Consider the following 20,899-nt stretch of genomic DNA (forward strand, 5'->3'; position numbering starts at 1 on the left):
CAGCGTTTCCGTGCACTCTGGCACTCATCCTCTGTGCATCAGTGGTGGTTTAGTCATGCTGGCCGCGTGACCCAGAAAGCTGTCTGTGGACAAACGCCGGCTCCCTTGGCCTGAAAAGCGAAATGAGCGCCACACTCTATAATCGCCTTTGACTGGATTTAACCACCCAAGGGTCCTTTGTTATAGAGGGGATGTGCTTCTTCTCCACGCCAAAATGCAAACCTTTAAAAGAGATGTTTCTTCCTGGTTCTGGGTCTCTCTTGCCTCCTTGCAAGGAGGCAAGGGAACTCTGTTGCAACAGAAAAATAAAGATCTGCCTTGTTTTCACTGCATCCTGTCTCCATCCATTCATCTCTGACCGATCATGGGGGATTCAGTCCCTTGGGGAGTTGTGCAGCAAAAGCCAACCACCCCTATTTTTTCTATATCACCTTTCACCTCCCAGGATCCTCTGGGAGAAGCACAACTGTTTAAAGTGATGTAATAGTCACCTTTCGCCAACTGACATCTCTGAGCTTTCAAAACTGCCCAGTGTTGTTTCTCATTACACAACTAGCCCCCTCCCCTCTGAAGGATGGGTATACGGTCAATACTGGCCCTACCATTATGCAGAGAGAGGTGGTGGCCTCAGGGAAGAAGATGTGTGTCCCTTCTTCTAGAGTCCCTTGACCATGCCTGTTCATTGGAGGCACCACACATCCTGCTCTGCTGCCCCTAAACTAGCCTAGGGGAGGCTGTCCTGTTGCTACCATTGAAGCAATATTCGTCTGCAAGTCCGGTTGGCTTCAGTACGCAGAATTGGGGAAAGGACACCATCTTGCCCTGTTCCTCAGCAGCAAAATGTCTTGGGTCAGTGCTCCTCCAAGCTCAGGTGAGTATTTCATTTGGAAACAGGGAGATTTCCTCATTCTTGAGGAGGCCATCTCCTAATCATTAGCTCTCACAGTTGAAATATCAACCAAAGATCCTGGGCTATTAGCCAGCAATCTGACTAAGAAAGGAATGTGTTGTTGAAGCCAGTCTTTGTCTGTCTCTGCTTGGTTCAGCAAACCCACCTTCTTGGGGGTAGAGGTTTTTTTTATGTGTAAAGAAGCTGGGGGTTTTGGGTTGTTGCTTTTTAATATGTAAAGAAGCGCTGTGATCGACTTCAAGGTATGATAGTCTCTTAAGTGGTTTGCAGAGATACAGTACAAAAGATAAAAGTAGGTTAAAACCATGCAATCAAACCTAAAATGCCTGCTGCAATTTTTTTTAAAAAAGGCTTCAGTAGGCACTGGAATTTCAGTAGAGATAGAGCCTCAACAGGAAAGGAATGCCACATAATTGGACCCACAATACTACACACACCCTCCTCTGATGACCTTAGTTATCAGGAAGGGATATAAGGGATTGTATCTTGGACCCAAATTATTAAGGGCCTTGTAAATTAATACACTAGGGATGCGGGTGGCGCTGTGGGTTAAACCACAGAGCCTAGGACTTGCCGATCAGAAGGTCGGCGGTTTGAATCCCCGCGATTCGAATCCTGCCCACCTAGCAGTTCAAAAGCACGTCAAAGTGCAAGTAGATAAATAGGTACCATTCCAGCGGGAAGGTAAATGGTGTTTCCATGCGCTGCTCTGGTTCGCCAGAAGCGGCTTAGTCATGCTGGCCACCTGACCTGAAAGCTGTACGCCGGCTCCCTCGGCCAATAAAGCGAGATGAGCGCCACAACCCCAGAGTCGGCCACGACTGGACCTAATGGTCAGGGGTCACCTTTACCTTTAAATTACGGTAATACACTAAACTTGAACCTGGCCTGGTAGTGTATAGACAACCAGCACAGACTTTTGAGCAATGGGGTTGTGTGCTGGTGATAATCTGTCCCCATCATTAGTCCAGCCACAATGTTTTGCCCCAGCTGAAGCCTCTGGCCAAGGGCTAAGGCTAGCTCCACATAGCACACATTGCAATCATAGAATTGTAGAGTGGGAAAGGAACCCCGAGGTTCATCCCGTCCAACCCCCTGCAAGGCAGGAATCTCAACACGTGGCCCCTCCATCCAGTTTGAAACCGTACTGGACCCTGCTTAGCTTTGCCAGTGTGCCAGCAGTTCTTTTGCTGCACCACTTGGTCATGTGTTGAGGTGATCAACGCATGGATCACCATGGCCAGACTATCCTTGTCCTGGAACAGCTATAGCTCTTGTACCAGCCGTATCTGGTGAAAGGCATTTCTTATAGGCAGAGAGCCTCCATTGGAGCATTGCCCACTATTGCCTTTCAGAGGTGACCAACTGCTGTCCACACACACACACACACACACAATGTTGGCAATGCTTACTCATGAGCTGAACAGGTTAAACTCCACATTTCAACTTCCGGGTTAGCGCCTCTGGCAATGGCGGAATTCCTCCGATCGGGAGGAACTTGCTCCGTGGAAAGTTGGGTCTGAACCGCCACGGCGAAGGCGGAGACCCATTGAAATCACAGGCGGAAGAAGCTTGTGAACCTGGGATTTGGCTGGCACCTTTTGCACCTCCCCTACTTGCGGGGAAACCCTGTTTTGGGGATCCGGAGCAACGTGGGGTGAGCGGCGCGGTGCTTTGAATCGACCGCTTCTTTCACGGAGTGAAGCCGCATTGCTGTTGCCGGAGAGCGCTGACTTTTTCTTGTGGACGATTGGATTTTAAACAACAACCCGTGAGTAAAACGGAAAATTGGATCTTTAAATATCTTAATTTGGCATCGAACGGGGAAGGATCAAAACAGGAAGTCCGCCTTCCCCTTTTGTAAATAGACTGAAGCAAAGAGCTTACAAGTTAAGGTTTCTTTTTTGTAAGCTTTAAAAGTAATAAATATTATTTTTTTAAAAAATAAACTCCACATTTCAACTTTCTACCTTTACGACCCAGCATAGCTCTACTGGTGCCTCAAGAAAGATTGGGCTTGTTGCCTCAGAAAGTAATAATAATAATAATAATAATAATAATAATAATTTATTTATACCCTGCCCATCGGCTGGGTTTCCCCAGCCACTCTGGGCGGCTTCCAACAAAATATTAAAATACAATAGTCTGTTAAACATTAAAAGCTTCCCTAAACAGGGCTGCCTTCAGATGTCTTCTAAAAGTCTGGTAGTTGTTTTTCTCTTTGACATCTGGTGGGAGGGTGTTCCACAGGGTGGGTGCCACAACCGAGAAGGCCCTCTGCCTAGTTCCCTGTAACTTGGCTTCTCGCAGCGAGGGAACCGCCAGAAGGCCCTCGGAGCTGGACCTCAGTGTCCGGGCTAAACGATGGGGGTGGAGACACTCCTTCAGGTATACTGGGCCGAGGCCGTTTAGGGCTTTAAAGGTCCGCACCAACACTTTGAATTGTGCTTGGAAAAGTAGGTGTGTGGGTCGCACTGGAATCACTCAGTGCAGGGGAAATGGCATCAATAATTAGATATACAGAAACGACTGATTTATGACTGCAATTCCTGATCTAGAAAGTGGAAAACTGCATACAAATGCATATCAAATGAGTTGGAGTGGCTGTTCAGCTATGATGCCAAACCACTTTTTGCTGCCATGTGAACACGCCTTGAAGGACTGAGGACCCTCTTCTTTTTATTCCTAACCCCGCCCCCTGCTCCCCCTTTCTGGGTCAAGGCAAACTTATATCATTGGTCATATAATCATATAGTTGGAAGGGACCCTAACTCAACTTGCTGTAATGCATATGCAGTTGTCCAATACAGGGATCAAACCTGCAACCTTGGCGTTATCAGCACAACGCTCTAACCAACTGAGCTATTCAAACCATAGTTTGCTGTTTCATCTGAACCAGTAAATAGTGGTTAGCTTTTGCCCCTGCCTCCCAAAAAAAACCCACCACAGTTGGAAATCCGGATCAAACTATGGTTTCCAAACTGGGTTTTCATGACAGGCACAAATGATAGCTTTGAGTTCTGGAAAAATGGGAAATGATGGATTGCCTGGAAACGGGGAAGGCAGAAAGGAATCAGGAAGGGAGTTTGTGTGAGTCCAAAAATCCTTCAGGGCTCAGCCACCTTTGTGTTCTTGAAAATGTAGGCTATGCTCAAAGCCCTGTAAACAGGTTGCACTGAAAAGTCTGTGAATGGTCACAAATGTGTGGACTTGTCTAGGCAAATTAGGCAGAAAAGCATCGGTTAACAAGTTCACAGCAAGCTGGGGTTTTTTTTTTGCCTGCCCTTAATTTTTGAAAACACAAAAGAAACAGGCTAAAGGTAGCCAGCATTGGCAGCATTCAAATCCTTTGTAAGCTAAAGTTTGAAAGGCAACTAGCAGAAAAAAGGGTGTTAACTATTTTCCTAGCTGTGTTTGGCATCCAAACCTCTCACGATTCAGCCAAGGCAAAAGTGAAACTAATGGAAGGATTATGGGAACCTGAAACCGAAGTCTGCTGGAATTGTTTTGCTGCACAGGGAAACAATTGGTGGAAAAACCAACACCCTCTTTGTTTGCTGTCAAAACAAAATAAAAAAATTCCTTCCAGTAGCACCTTAAAGACCAACTAAGTTAGTTCTTGGTATGAGCTTTCGTGTGCATGCACACTTCTTCAGATACACTGAAACAGAAGTCACCAGACCCTTCTATATAGTGAGAAGGTGGGGAGGGGTATTACTCAGAAGGGTGGTGGGATTGGGTGATTGGCAGATAGCTGTGATGAGCCTGTTGACGACTCTTAACGACTGCAATAGGTCTTACAGGGAAAAGCAAGGGGTGAGAAGGTGAAAAATGGCTTTGTCATGTATAATGAGATAAGAATCCAATGTCTTGGTCAGACCAGGTCTCTCCATGGTTTTAAGTTTGGTGATAAGTTGCAATTGTTTGCTGTGTATAGCAATTTACTTTTAAAACTGAGAGTACTGTATGCTTGCAAAAGAGCTAAACTGAAAATAGCCAACAAGCATTTTATTAATTTGCTTGCCCTGTTCACATATAAAAGCAGAGAGAGGGTCTTTTTTATATTTGGTGTTGCACGCTGATATAAGAAAGAAAAAAAACTGCTCCTTTTCTCTTATGTGGTACCCAAGAGCGGATATAGAGTCCTTTTGTAGGTTCTCTATCGGTAGGAGAAAATAACAGAGACCAACCAGTGAATACTGAGAAGCAAAGCAGCTAGTAAGCCTGATCTTTATTGAACTGTTGCAACAGGGTGCTCCCCTCACAGGCAGGAGAGAGGAGGAGGACCCAGAACAAAGGTGTGCCCGCCCTTATATAGACATTTTAAATTGCCTGCCCTGGAGTCCAAGACCACCCCCTGAAACATCATACATACATCACAGAAGGGGTGTAGACCAAGACCACCCCCCAGATACATCATACCTATGTTACAGAAAAGGCAGTCTACAACAGAAATCTGAGTGCGTTGTTTTTACCCTGCCTGCCAGGTTACTTGTTAATAGTCACTTGACTGGATTACCTGGGGAGCCTGGCCATTCTTTTGGAATGATAATACTTAATTCTTGAGCCAGGTCACAGGCTCACCCTATTCACACCTTAAATGTGCCCTTTAGGCAGGATTTGTGAGGACAGAGACAATGGGGAGGTTTCTGCATTTCCTCTGACCTTGTAGAGAAATATTTGAAGTGACTGAAAGAGTCAAAATGGCTTTAGGACTTTTCCTGTGGGTTTTGGACATGTGGTGTATATATTTATATATGTGTTTGCTTGCTACATTTATAAACATTTATTACATATATATATATATATATAAATTTTTTTATAACACACGCCAATCTCTGAAGGGTGCAAAATTCCAGCGGTTCCAGGTGCTTACCCAGGGTTTGTGTTTCCTCGGAATGAGGACTGTGGTGTCTTTATGATAAACGGTTTATTTTCATGCATATACAACCTGAGCCTACAATGGAGGGGTTCACAGTATTAGCACCCGAAAAGGATCTTGCTTCTCCCATAGCCTCAGCCTTGGATTCAAGCAGAAATCATGCATGGCTCTGTCTCTCAGCTGCCCAGCCTGCTGCTGTTCAGCTTCTAGCTCACATAACTCAACTCCCAACTCTGGCCTTGTCTTTCTAACCACCCGACAGCTCAGGGAGCAGGGATAGCTTGTGCCAAACCTCTACAGGCGAGGAGTTCCACAGGACAGGACCAGCCCCATCTAGCATGGCCAGTGGTCAGGGGTGATGGGGTTGGAGTCCAACATTTGGAGAAGACCATGTTGATAAAGACTGGGGCAGTGTGGTTTGTGGATTAGGGAGACCAACATTACTGGTCCCCATACCCACCTAGTGAAAAAACAGCAGGAGACCACCCTTTGTATCCTTACAATCTGGACCCAACAAAATAAAGACGCGGTGAAGTGCTGATGTTAACAGCAACTGATCACAAAGAATGCACAGCTTGAACGTCAACAGATGACCTAGTTCTATATGCACACATCCAACTGATGGGAAATGATGTGCTTCAGTGCAAGGCAAGTTTTGATCTGCAAGACTCAAAAGAAACAAAAGAGGGCTTAAAGAAAAGGTGCCAACGAAGTAAAGGGAGTATTACTTTCTCAGAGAAACTGGCGCTGTGCGTCGTTCCTCAGAGGTGGAACCAGAAAGCACATAAACACTAACTTGATGGGTGGAGGAGTTTCCCAAGCACTTCTGCAGGCAAACAACTTTGACCGGTCGGCCAAAAACTAAAGGCCTAGTTATAAACAAAGTGCATTTGCCAAGTTTCCTTATCTGACCTCGTAAAGAGAACGCAACCTTACCGTTCCAAGTCCAAGGTGCCCCTGTGCTTTGGAACTTGAAAGCTGGACACCTCAGAAGGTCTGGGCTGAAGGTAGGAAATCGTTAGCAGTAAGAGCCACGTTCCCTCCTAGAGAACCTTCTGCAGGGCAGTGACAGACAGGACCAAAGGAAAAGTGGGCAGAATAATGGGTTTACATGTACAGATCTCTCCACCCAGGCTGGCATGAGACATTATCACAGGGACAAGCTGTAGGCAAGAGGAATCAGAGCAAGGCTGGTGAGGCTTGTGGGGTGGGCAGGGGGTGCAGTCTAAGTCAGGGATGGGACCTAAATAGAGTTGTCAGACCTCTCCAATTGTACCTCCTGGCCATTTTGGTCAAGCCACACATACCTACAGCTGGCATCCTATATGTGGGGCAAGCCTTGGCTCAGTTGAAAAGGGTTTGCAGACGGTGTCAATCAGCTGATCAGTGGTACCTGCAGTGGTGCCTTGGGCAAAGTGTTTCACAAGTCCCCGCAATCAGCTGATTGCCAGGACGTGCTAAGCCCCTTTTCCTAGCACTCTGCAAGACCCGACTATCAGCTGATTGTGGGGTCCCCTGACAGGGCCGTCTTAAGTATATCCGGTGCCATGCTGCAAAAATCCCTCCAGCACCCCCACCCCCATTTCCCAGAGTAGCGGCTGGAGGGCGGCTCCTCCGGTGGGGAAGAGGCAGAGGCTCCGGGCACGGCACTGCTTCAGAGAGGTGGGCGAGGGCAGGGAGCTGATGCCGGGAGGCACCGCGTCCAGCCACTGCCTCTTCCCTGGCGCCCTCCAGAACCTGGCGCCCTGGCACCCCGCACCACTTGCCTCTATGGGCAAGATGGCCCTGTCCCCTGAAGCACTTTGCACTAGGCTTCAGGGTACCCAACAACCAGCCAAGTGAAGTATTTTGAAAAGTGCTTTGTGGGGCTGTACATTTTCCCGCATGTTATGGTTTCAAACCATACCGGCGAAAAAGGCTGACCTGGTGTTATTGTCATGCCAGGGGATTGACAGCTGGATGGCCCCACCTACCTGTCAAATTTGGCCTGGGCAGGATAGGGGAGATAATGACCCCAATTCCTAGTCTGGGGCCAGATAGAGAGGCTGGAAGCCTGCCTCTGGGTCTGAGACTGTGCACCCGTGATCTAAGCAATTCTGCCAGGGTTAAGAAAGTTTAGTCCAAACATGAAGCTATATTTACAATGAAGCTTGTTATTAAACGCTCCTCTTCCTTGATTACAGTTTCTGAAGCCTTCGTGCCTGGGCATTGTTTACAGCCCTTTGTAAACATGGGGCATTTTGAAAGAAATTGCTTGCATCACATAAAACATTTCCGCAACCAGATCCAGACATGTAAACACCCTTTTTATAGTCGGTTATGAAGTCTTCAGCTGACCTCTGTATCTGGAGAAACTAGCCAGTAATCATGTTTTTGGGTCAATGTCCTCAAAAGCTCCACCTGTTCATTTCTGCAACTTGGGCTGCAGCAGGTGAGAAAGAGAGAACAAGACCTCTGCAACTTTTAATAATGGTGCAGAAATGGAAATGTCAGCAGTCTCTGATCTTCCACACACCAATTAAAAGTGCAATATATGTTTTTAAATTGTTTTTGTTTTGTTTTGTTTTGTTTATTGTGTTTAGTTTAATGTGTTAAGGTTGTGTTTTGTATTGTTTATATATTGTACTGTATTGTTTTTTCTCTTTTTTGTTTTCTTTCTCCTGTCTTTTTTCTTTTCTTTCTTTTTTGTAAGCTTTAAAAGTAATAAATATTATTTAAAATAAAAATAAAAGTGCAATAGCCCCGTCCTCTTTTGCCTTTGCCCACCTTATGTTAAAGGCACAAAAGCACAGCAGGCTATCTGCTGGTAATTTGGCAGTGATATGTTTATCTTGCTTTTCCTTTTTTTTTTTGCAAGCTGTAGACACCATGCGCTTTGTTTTTTTTAAAAATAAAATTTTTATTAATTTCCAAATTTTTAACATAAAAACAATATAAAAACAAACACAAAAAATCGTATTTTCTCAACCTTATTTCCATAACCCTCTTTTCCCGGACTTCCCCATACCTTCCCCTTTTTGCATCCTTAATTTTAAACCATTATTCAGCAACCCTTCTTAGCCAATTAAATGTAAATTCATTCTCCTTTTCAATTCCACCCTAAATTTAAACACAATTTGCCGCTGCAATTCTACGTCTTCTTTTCCCTCAGCATTTTAGCACTCCTCCATTTTATAATAGTTCTTAAGATACATCTTAAACTTCTTCCAGTCTTCTTCCACAGTCTCTTTCTCTTGGTCGCGGATTCTGCCGGTCATTTCTGCCAGTCCCATATAAAGTCGATCACTTTCGCCTGCCATTCCTCCAGCGTGGGTAACTCTTGTGTCTTCCAATACTTTGCTAGAAGAATCCTTGCTGCCGTAGTAGCGTACAAAAAGAAATTCTTATCCTTCTTCGGCACCAGCTGGCCGACCATACCCAAGAGAAATGCCTCTGGTTTCTTGTTAAAGGTGCACTTAAGCACTTTCTTAATTTCATTATAGATCATTTCCCAGAAGGCCTTAATCTTTGGGCAGGTCCACCAAAGGTGGAAAAAGGTACCTTCAGTCTCTTTACATTTCCAACATTTGTTATTGGGCAGATGATAAATCTTCGCAAGCTTGACTGGGGTCATGTACCACTTGTAAATCATTTTCATAATGTTTTCTCGTAAGGCATTACATGCCGTGAATTTAATACCTGTGGTCCATAACTGCTCCCAGTCAGCAAACATAATGTCATGACCTATGTCCTGTGCCCATTTAACCATAGCTGACTTCACTGTCTCATCTATTGTATTCCACTTCAACAGCAAGTTATACATTCTTGATAAATTCTTAGTATTGGGTTCTAACAGTTCTGTTTCTAGTTTCGATTTCTCCACCTGGAAACCAATTTTCCTGTGACACCATGCGCTTTGACCAAGGAGAAATACAATGTAATTTTGTGCATTACTTTTCTTCCAGAAAAAGGTGCCAGTACTGTGTAGCCTTGAGTGCCACCAGAAAAACAACAACCACTGATTTTGTGGGTGCTTTAAGGAAATAGCATGTCTGCAGGGAAAACCTACCATTCTTGTTAGAAGAGTTGTTAAGCCTGTTATAATCTTTGACTAACGTAATAATATGTCTTAAATGGCAATTCTACACACACAGCTATCTGGAAAACAGTCCCATTGAACTTAGAGGGACTTTTCCCCCTTAGTAAATGTTATGGCTATGTATCATATTTCTTACCTGTCTTTCATCATAAGGAATGCAAATGCAAACCATTTACAACCAGAATAGGGTGGGTCCTAAAATATTGCCCCACCAGCCAGAAAGTACCTCCAACCACTTGCCTGCTTTCCTACTTACTGTTGAATTTGCAGTGTCCCGTGCACAGCGGAATGATGAGGAATACGTGCACATACTCTATATTGCTTTATTTACATCTCAAAGCTGGTAGATTACAGAAAAACATCTTGCCTCTGCCGGAGCAGAGAAAGCATTCTCTCTCCTCTGAAGCACAGAGAGAAACACACTGTGTGAACAGTGAAAAACAGGAAACCAGTGTACGTCACATCCAGTCTCCTTTCCCGTGAGAAACTCCAACAGCAACTCTGACTGGAATGTAAACATTGTCTTGTGACAAGCATTTCGCTGCACAGTGAAGAGAGCAGAAACCAACACTTACAACCTCTCTAGCACAGTGTTTCCCAAACTTTTTCCGACTGTGGCCCCCTTCCGACCTTGTTTCCTTCCTGTGCCCCCCCCTCGGGGCATAGCCTAGGGGGGTCAGGAGGGGCAGCTGTCCCCCAATAAGTAAAAATCAATACAAATCCGAGTTTCTTCCCTCCCAAGAAAAGCTTGAAGGAGAGTCCAAAACTTCCCGAGGGAGATCCATCTTCCATGTATTATAAAAAGTAAATAACACTTATTTGACCCCAGTTATTTGACACAGAGGGGGAAAACCTACAGATATAATCCAAAAGGTGCAGAGGGAGCTCTTTATATAGGGGAGAATTTTCAAAAAGAAGTGGTCCCCACTGAACTGATGCAAAAAGACCTTGTCATCCGGACAAGACCTGGCTGCCTAGATAAAATACTATAGCCTCACACACCCTTACCTGGGAGTAATGCCCACTGAACTCAGTGCGGCTTTCTTCTGAGCAGACAGTTATTTATGATATGCAAGTCAGAAGCACCAGACAACCCCCACTTGGCTGGGCGCTGGGCTGGATCTCACCCCACGCCTTGCAGAGCTGGGCCAATGCGGCCGACAGGCCCTGCGCCCCTTGGCAACATTGAAGGCCCTGATCCACTAGGCGCTGGGGTGGATTGCACCCTGCGCTTTGCAGGCTGCCACCGGGCCCAGCACTGGCAGCAGCAACAAGCAGCTCTGGCTCGCTCAGCCCTACCCATTGCCACCCCACCCCTGCACTTAGCTGACCTGGAGGTTCTGGGTAGTGGGCCCTACTGGTCAAAGCAGGAGCCTCAGCGATCGTCCTCTCCTGCTGGAAAGAAACCAGAGTGCTCCAAAGGCAGCAAAAAGGAGTGTTAGGCCCTGCCTAATATCTAATGACATCCCCAAAGACAAGCAAAATGTATTCCTTTACGCAACAGCAGCTACCAGAATATTGCTTGCAAAAAACTGGAAGGGGGAGAAAGTCCCCTCACTATTAGAATGGCAAAACAAACTCTGCAAGTTTGTAGAAATGCCAAAATTGACGGCAATTATTAGAGGCCACTCAAATCAGAGAATAATTAGAGACTGGGATGGAGTGAAGGAATACATGAAAAAATATGGTTCCGGAATTGAAATATTAATAGAGAATGTGTAAGAATTGCAGGGGTAAGTAAGAAAATAATAATAGAATCAATTGAATAATTAGTACTGTATTTTTCGCTCCATAAGGCACACCGGACCATAGGGCGCACCTAGTCTTTAGAGGGGGAAATAAAGAAAAAAATATCATTTCCCCCCAGCCCCAAAGAGCAGCGTACAGGCTGCGCGCAACCTCTCCCTGCCGGAGGGGTTGCGTGTGGCTATGGCACAAGGCAAGACAGCGAGCGGGATGGATCCCGCTCGCTGTTTTGGCTTCCTCTTTAGCCCTGAGCAACCTCTCCCTGCCGGAGGGGTTGCGCGTGGCCATGGCACAAGCCAAGAAATCCTGCTCACTTTCTTGGCTTGTGCCATAGTCACACGTAACCCCTCCGACAGGGAGAGGCTGCCCGGGGCTAAAGAAGCCATAGCCGCGTGCAGCCTCTCCCTGCAGGAGGGGCTGTGCACGGGTATCCCTGAAGCCTTCCGAGCGCAGCAAAAGTTCCCGCTGTGTTCCTCAGGCTTCGAGTTCTTTTTGCTGAAACTGGGAGAGCAAGACTCTCCTGGCTTCAGCAAAAGGAACCTGAAGCCTCCAGAACGCAGCAGGAACTCGCGCTGTGCTCCGAAGGCTTCAGGCGGCTATCCCTGAAGCCTGGAGAGCGAGAGGCGTCAGTGCGCACCGACCCCTCTCGCTCTCCAGGTTTCAGCGAAAGCAACGCGAAGGCTCCGGAGCACGGAGGGAGCGCTCCCTCAGTGCTTCGGAGGCTTCGCGTTGCTATCGCTGAAGCCAAGGAGCCTGCATTCGCTCCATAGGACACACACACATTTCCCCTTAATTTTTGGAGGGGAAAAAGTGCGTCCTATAGAGCGAAAAATACAGTCAATTATAACAACACAACAAGATGGAAGAAGTAAGATATTGAAATCACACATGGGTGAAGGGGAGTGGGGGGTATATGGGAACCTATAATATCATTTATAATATAATTTGTTAATTGCGTTGTATTTACACATAGCAAAGGGAAGCCTAGAGCAATTAGATATATTTTAATTTAGCTAATCTATGTAATAGGCTTATGTTAGAGAATGAATATGGATTTTGAATTTGATGTTTGTAATTTTTTTTGGTTTTGGAATATATATATATATATATATATATATATATATATATGAGTGTTAGGCCCTTACCCGCTTGGTACTGGCCAATCAGGATTTTTTTATTTTTAAAAATTGCTTCCTCCCCTTTCACTTCTCACTTCCCTCTGTGGCCCCTGAGCCTTGAGCTGTGGCCCCCATTTTTTCACCTGTGGCCCCCTGTGAATATCCTTGGGCCCCCCAGGGGCCACATGGCCCCCGGTTGGGAAACACTGCTCTAGCAGGTGACACTGTCTGTCACCTTCTTTCTTAACTCTGTGTTGCCTTGGTGGAACGAACGGGGACAAAACTCAAATTAGTTCTCTCTGGTGCCACCTACTGGCAGGCTCCCTGCTTTCTGCCCTACCAGTGCCACCAGTCACCACTGGCTGGGAGAGCTCTCTGTTGGCAGTGCTCTGCCTCTGGATTCCCTGAACTTGAACAGAGGGTTGAGCCAGATGAAGCAAATCTATGGTTTACTCCAGGCAGCAGCAAGACGAGTGGGTTAGGCAGGAACTGGCGTCTGAACTGTGTGGCAATTATTTTTTTCTATTCCAAGTCACGGTCCTATTGGAGAACATCGTTTGAGAAACACTTCAGGCAGCAAAACATCTCGGCTTGACTTTTGAGCAAAGGCATCATTGTTTACTTATCGAAACCTGTTGTCAGCGTATGCAGGGTTTGCTCAGCAGTTTTGTTCAAACAGCATAATTTAGGTCAGCTGAGAACTTTGGCAGCTGAAGTTCTGCTTGCTGCACAGCTGCCGAAGGCCACAGGACTTCCACCAAGGAAAATTTAAAAAGCTGGCAAAAGTTATGGGCCACACCTTCCAGCGGCTCCCATTTCTCAGGTATTTTGAACATTTGTTCTATTGATTTGACACCTTAGAATTGGGGGGGGGGGGGCTGTTACACGTAATGGCCTGTTTTCTGGTAACCCTCTCCTCCATGAATTTGCCTAAACCTTTTATTTAAAAAGCCATGCAAGTTTGGGGCCATCATTGCCTTCTGGGGGGCGGGGCGGGTCAGTTCCCTAGTTTGACTATGAGCTGTGGGAAGTGGAGGCCTGAGAATTGTAGCTCTGTGCGGGAAATAGGAGTCTCCAAAGAATTCTCAGCACCTTTAATCAAATACAGTTCCCAGGATTCTTGCAGGGAAGCCATAAAGACTGCTTAAAGTGGTATGATACCTATTTAAATGCATAGTGCAGATGTGACAAATGTTTCCCAAGAAGCTTGTTATTCAAGACTCAGGCAGTTGTGGTGGGTCATTGTTTACAGACATTTGTAACACGAAGTTTCGAAAGGCCTTGCTTGCATTGTACAAACCATTTCTGCCAGCAGGTCAAGATGCATAAACATCCTCTCCATAGTTCAGTTGTCTTTGTCCATGGAGTTTTCTTAGCAGGGATACTGGAGTGGCTTGCCGGTTCCTGCTCCAGGTGGATCACGTTTGGTCAAAACTCTCCACTATGACCTGTCCATCTTGGGTGGCCCTGCATGGCATAGCTCATAGCTTCTCTGAGTTATTCAAGCCCCTTCGCCACGGCAAGGCAGTGATCCATGAAGAGAACTGGACCATAAAGAAGGCTGATCGCCGAAGAATTGATGCTTTTGAATTATGGTGCTGGAGGAGACTCTTGAGAGTCCCATGGACTGCAAGAAGATCAAACCGATCCATTCTGAAGGAAATCAGCCCTGAGTGCTCACTGGAAGGACATGTCCTGAAGCTGAGGCTCCAATACTTTGGCCACCTCATGAGAAGACTCCCAGGAAAAGCCCCTGATGTTGGGAAAGATGGAGGGCACAAGGAGAAGGAGATGACAGAGGACGAGATGGTTGGACAGTGTTCTCGAAGCTACCAGCATGAGTTTGACCAAACTGCGGGAGACAGTGGAAGACAGAAGTGCCTGGCGTGCTCTGGTCACCCCATGGGGTCATGAAGAGTCGGACACGACTAAACCACTAAACAACAACAAATAGTTGGGTTACCAACTTTTTGGCTGGCCTCCGCAGCCGTGCTTTTGATCTGGAGCAATTGGCTAAGGCGGTGGTTCCCAATTAGGGGTCGGGAGGCCCCAGCAGGTCTGCAGCATCATCCCCTGCTAGGGGACGCACTTATCTTGTTGATTGCACAGAGAATTAAATTTCTCTCTTCCCCCAACTAAATCTTTGTCATTTTTGTGTGGTAATATCACAAATTTCATGGTCTTTTATTTAGTACTGTATACCTAAATTCCTTTGCGTATTAGGCCCTACCCCACATTTTCTTTCAAAAATTGCTTTGCACAGGTAACTACCATAGAGTTACCAATATTTTTGAAAGTAGGGGCTCCATGGCTTGGTTTTTGAAAAATAAACGGTCCTGAGTAATTTGCTAATTGGGAACCACTGGGCTAAGGGATAAAGCTCAGCTCCATGTAGGGCTGCCATACGTCCAGGATTTGGCATCGCAAATTGAGTCCAGGGGGGAATTCCCCGTTTGCGGTAAAGTGTCTGGGAAGACCTGGACGTGTGGCAACCCATTTTGGAGGGGCAAATTTCTCTTCAAAAAAGCTCCAAAACTCTTTTTTGGGGTGATTTTGCAAAAAAAAGGAAAAAGCTTAACAACTTTGCCCCCCCTCACTAAAGAGCTCAACAACTTTGGTGTCTGGATTGTCACTTTTTAAAATATGGCAACCCTAGCTCCATGTCTGCCAAAGCTTCTGCAATTCAGGCAATTCTGTTTCAACTTTTAAATGCCTGCTGACAACTTTTATTTTCCATCAGACGTATGCAGGCAATTAAGAATACATCTTTGCGCCATCGTGGAGATGCCACATGCCATACTTGGCAAGAGGGTGGCGTTTTGCAAGTCCTTGCCGCTCATCTTCTCCACCCCAGGAAGTGGTGGCATGGGTAGGACATTGCCTCTTGCACCTTCGCTGCCTATGGAGAGTGCTTCACCTCACCTCCTAAGTGGGCCAGCTCTGCCCTACAGACTTAAACTGGTTTAGCAGCCAATCCTTCCTCCTAGAGAACTCTGGGAACTGTAGTTCTGTGGGAGGAATAGTGGTCTCCTAACAGTTCCCAGTACCCTTAGCATATTACTGTGCCAATGATTCTTTGGGGGGGGGGGACCATGGCTGAGAGGCAGTGACTGGCCCAAAGACACACCGTGGGTTTCCGGGCCAAGTGTCAGATTTGAACCCTCATTTTTCAATTCCAAGTCTGATACTCTAACTTTCTTAAAAGACACAAGTGCTGAGTTTTGTGATTTTCTGACTAGGTTTTGGAATTATGTATTGGTGTTGTGACTAATGTTGTTATGGCTGCTGTTACTTTGAGCATGTTAGAAATAACAACATAGAAACCAGGCTGTGCTTTCCTGGTATATATACATCACAACAACTAACCACCACAAAGTCGCTATTCCAAGGATAGGGTTGCTTCCGATTCAACTGCCTCCTCTCCAGCAGCCGAGTCTTAAATCAATACTAGTAATGGGACAGGGTCATTTGCCAGACCTGAGGGAAGTCAGCAGTTTAGTTATGTGGGTTCAAGACCAGGGATGGTGAAATCTCAATTTCTAGGGCCAAAATACCAGATCCCAAACCAAATTGGGCCAATTTTGGTTGACCTAGGGTTCAGCTGGAGTGGCTTGAGAAATAGCCTCAGGACAGATTGGGTCCTCCCAGAGCAACCTGGGGCTGTCAGAAGGCGTGAACAGTCTTGAGGAGGAGATGCAGGCAAGCAGATTGGGCGCTTCTGCCCCCTAACAAACACTGTGCAAAACCCCAAAGTGCCAAATCAGGCCCTGAATTGAACCAGGAGGGCCCTGCACAGCCCTTCCAGTTTTGGATTTTCTCCGTTTCCCTTTTTTCCAACCTTAAGTTCAGTTCTCCACATTTTCACATCAGATTGTATCTTTCTAAAAAAAAGTCCTGGTTAAAATTCAGTGCATTTCAGTGCAAATTTCTCATGAATACACATTCTGGTATGCAATTTTACCCACTATTCCTTTCTTGGGCAAAGCGAATACCCTAATATATAATGCATTTTGGCATGTTATCTGCACCAACGTATACATTTTAATGCACCATTCACCCTCGTAGATGCAGATTTCCTGGCTGTGCTGTTTTCCTGATCCTAAGTTGCCCTTGCCCCAGATTTTGGTATTAGCCCTGGGGCTTTAACATACAGGCACAATAAAGTTCCTTTCATCTTTTTGGGGATGGGAGGGGGAAGGAAAATGTCAATCAAGAAAACAATGTGGGGCTGGTTAACCTGGACACGGCTGTTCTGATCAAAATTGGAGACCTCCCTCCCCTTGCATGCAGCCACTTTAAAAGACAAAAATCTGAAGATATGGTGATGAATCTCTAGTGTCTCCTTTGTTTTGACTCTTGAATGTCCATTTCAAAATAAACCAGTCGCATTTCTAGGTCAGCTGCCCTGCTGGTGGTAGTGGGAAAATAAGTATTTTGAGGATGAGCACAACTCAGTATTTCCAGGGGAAACTGTCATCTATTTCTAGAGCTGAAGACTTTGTATTAAATTGCAGCCCAGGGAGCTATTTTCAAGTTCGCCACCTGCTGGCATAACTTATTCCAGGCTATTCCCTTTTCACTTGCATCCGAAGTCCAAAAATAACCAGATTCCCTGAGCTATTTTTGAGGCAGATAAGGCTGCATTTTGATTAATACGCTTCTTTTGCCATTAACCACTGGGTCAGACATAACAGTGCAACCCAGAGAAGCCGGAGCACTGTGCTCTTCAGTGAGTGAAAGGCACTCATGTGTTGATAAATTTAAAACTGGCTGAAAGAACTTAGCAGGAGATGCCTTGCATTCCAATCCTAACTATGCCTAGTGGGAAGCAATCTCCACTGAGTTCAACACAACTTACTCTTAGGAAAGTGTGTATAGGATTGAATCATTAGGGCAACTCCAGGCAGCAACTATTTTGCAGGGGGGGGGGGTTGAGTGCCTTCTGAAAAACACCCCAACTTCTCTCCTGTAGACCAGAGATGTGAGACTCAGGAACAAAGACAGGAACTGAGAAATAGTCTGATTAAAAAAAAGATCAAAATATGTGTCATGAGCAATCTGGAACAACCCTGATCATTCAATGTATGGAAAGAATTTCAGGTGTGTTCCAGTTATCGTCTGCAGATGTGATCTTTTTAAAAGACCAACCAGCAACAGGTGGTCAGCACCTAAATTGGTCACAGGTGTTTTGTTTTGTTTTGAAAGCAGCTGACATGGTATAATTCCTTTCAAAGTTGGTAGTGATGTCTGATGTGGTATGAGTGGCTAGTATTCATGTAGTGGGCAAATTCTGAATGGTTGGGGTGGGGAGGAGTGGATAAAAGTACATCGAATACAGATGGATAACAGCCAGGCACCTCTTTAAAGAAAATAAGTATCGGTCACAGAGCATAAGGTATTGCAGTCTTAGCTGCAAAAGTACTGTAAATTGCCTGGCTTTTTGCAGGGGCAAGCCATGGGGCACCTTAAAGACTAACTGTTTTTTGGTGGCACAAGCTTTTGTGGAATAAAGCCCATTTGATGGTATGCATTGAATATAGTCCTTGGGAGCCCATTTTATGCTCCCTTGTGATTAGCAAGGAACTTGAATAGCTGCACTGCTTGTCCTGCAGATTAGGCAAATGAAGAAAGAGTTCACTCCAGTCAGGATCAACGTTTTAAATACCAGCACACAGGATGAAGGACGTGGTACAGAGGGAGAGCGAGATAGATTATTTGTTGGCTCCTATCTCCCCAGGATCAACACCTGATCAGAAAGGAGGAAGCTGTACGTAACCAGTGTAGAGCTTACTGGGAGAGGCTCCTTAGCCCTACCAGGAAGCCTCTTGCATTGATGTTAAAGGTAAAGGTACCCCTGCCCGTACGGGCCAGTCTTGACAGACTCTGGGGTTGTGCGCCCATCTCACTTAAGAGGCCAGGGGCCAGCGCTGTCCGGAGACACTTCCGGGTCACGTGGCCAGCGTGACATCGCTGCTCTGGCGAGCCAGAGCCGCACACGGAAACGCCGTTTACCTTCCCGCTGGTAAGCGGTCCCTATTTATCTACTTGCACCCGGAGGTGCTTTCGAACTGCTAGGTTGGCAGGCGCTGGGACCGAGCAGCGGGAGCGCACCCCGCCGCAGGGCTTCGAACCGCCGACCTTTCGATCGGCAAGCCCTAGGCGCTGAGGCTTTAACCCACAGCGCCACCTGCGTCCCCACGCATTGATGTTAGGGACACAAAAAAAAGTGGATTGAAAACTATCATCAAAGGACACTGTCTCGTACTGAAGTCTTATCTGTGTCAGTGCTGTCCACACCAGGGGTCACAACTGTGTCTGCCCACCCATATCACCTAGGGTACCCTCCAAAGGTCTTGGATAATGTCCCTTCCAAAATCCACAATTCACGAGAGACAGTTTCCCTCTTCCTTCTCAGTTCCTGCTTGCACTGGCTCGGCCTCTTCTAACCCTTTAAACATGCCCCCATTCCACAGAACAGCAATGCTCCCATCGTCTTTGAACAGAGGAGAGGTGCAAAAAGTTTGTCTCTGTGAGCAAACATGGCAGTGGCTGACATAGGTCCATTTTCCCCATTGCCTGTGTGTGTGTATGTAAGTGTAATGCTCATCCATCCCAAGCTGCGTTCCTTTTCTCTTTTCCTGTGCTTTTAAACGTGGCGGCCATTTTGTGTCGCCATTTTGTAGCTGGTGCCCACGGTGCTCTCTCAAAATCCCAAGCGGAGCTTTTGGTCCCAAAAGCTACCTGCACCAACCAGCACAGGATGCAACCAATCTAAATGTCGTAGGATAAGATTGCAGCTACGGGACCCAGACTCGCGGACTTCTATTTACACCAGGCCTGAAACACTTGCAACCCATTAGGCTAAGCATGGGCCTCTGGTGGCTTGCCAGTGTGGTGTAGTGGTTAAGAGCGGTAGACTCATAATCTGGTGAACTGGGTTCGCATCTCCGCTCCTCCACATGCAGCTGCCAGTCACACGTCTCTGAAGTCTCTCAGCCCCACTCACCTCACAGAGTGTTTGTTGTGGGGGAGGAAGGGAAAGGAGAATGTTAGCCACTTTGAGACTCCTTTGGGTAGTGATAAAGCGGGATATCAAATCCAAATTCCTCCTCCAAGCCTCCAAAATGGCAAAAAAGCAGGTTGGCAGGAAACAATAAATGGGGGTGGGGTGGGGTGCTTTACACTTGTCAGGTCACAAATCAGGTCTGATGGATAAGCTGTTTTTCCTAGTCTTTGAGAGTGACAGTGGTGCTTAAGAGTAACAGCCCTGTTTTGATTTGGGCCACGTTCACACCATACATTTAAAAGCACTATTATACTACTTCAACACTCACAGATAATCCTGGCCACTGTAGTTTGTTAAGGGTGCTGGGAAGTAAGGATGTTACCCAGCAATATGAACATAACTTGGGCCTAGTCTTTATGGCTGGAACCCAATGAAGCATTTCCACTGGTAAAAGCACTTCAGGGGCTGCATGCTGGAACAGCCTCTCTTTCTTCTAAATATGCCCCTAAATATGTTCTGGGGTTTCCCCACCAACTTTCCAGAGCAGATTTAGGGGACACAGGGTGGAGGAGAGGGACAGGAAATTCTGCTGAGCAGCCAAAAATGCTTTTGCTAGCAGAACTGTTTAGCTGGATAAGGTAAAGGTAAAGGGACCCCTGACCATTAGGTCCAGTCGTGGCCGACTCTGGAGTTGCGGCGCTCATCTCGCTTTATTGGCCGAGGGAGCCAGCGTACAGCTTCCGGGTCATGTGGCCAGCATGACTAAGCCGCTTCTGGCGAACCAGAGCAGCGCACGGAAACACCATTTACCTTCCCGCCGGAGTGGTACCTATTGATCTACTTGCACTTTGATACCTATTGATCTACTTGCACTTTGATACACACCCTCTATATAGGCAGCAGAAATAAATGGTGCAATGGACTATATACCATTTCAGACTTGCAGATGGGAAAACCCATGTTTTTTAGCTCTTCCTTACAGCTGACAAACAAACCCTTCCTTGCAAGCAGAAAATAAGCTCAATAGGGAGAGGGCCAGGATAGAATTTGTTACACTGCCGTGTCAATGTTCCACCTCATTCTGCTACAGGTTGGGTCCGATTCTCTTGTAATGCCTTTAGGGTCTGGGTTCAAGACTGCCCAAAGACTCTCCCCCCCC

At 46.3% G+C, this 20,899-nt stretch overlaps 2 long non-coding RNA genes across 2 annotated transcripts; one reads left to right on the forward strand and one right to left on the reverse strand.

Moving 5' to 3' along the window:
- Positions 1-16,925: 16,925 nt before the first annotated feature.
- On the reverse strand, positions 16,926-17,849 carry LOC307217288. Its single transcript, XR_013839529.1, has 2 exons — positions 17,646-17,849; positions 16,926-17,500 (listed from the first exon to the last, which is right to left on the reverse strand). It is a non-coding gene; the product is annotated as an uncharacterized lncRNA (long non-coding RNA).
- A 1,084-nt stretch (positions 17,850-18,933) lies between these two features.
- LOC307217196 lies at positions 18,934-20,896 on the forward strand. Its single transcript, XR_013839417.1, has 2 exons — positions 18,934-19,625; positions 19,851-20,896. It is a non-coding gene; the product is annotated as an uncharacterized lncRNA (long non-coding RNA).
- The last annotated feature ends 3 nt before the right edge of the window (positions 20,897-20,899 follow it).

Source organism: Podarcis cretensis, assembly GCF_951804945.1.
Source record: "Podarcis cretensis genome assembly, chromosome: 5".
NCBI lineage: Eukaryota > Metazoa > Chordata > Lepidosauria > Squamata > Lacertidae > Podarcis > Podarcis cretensis.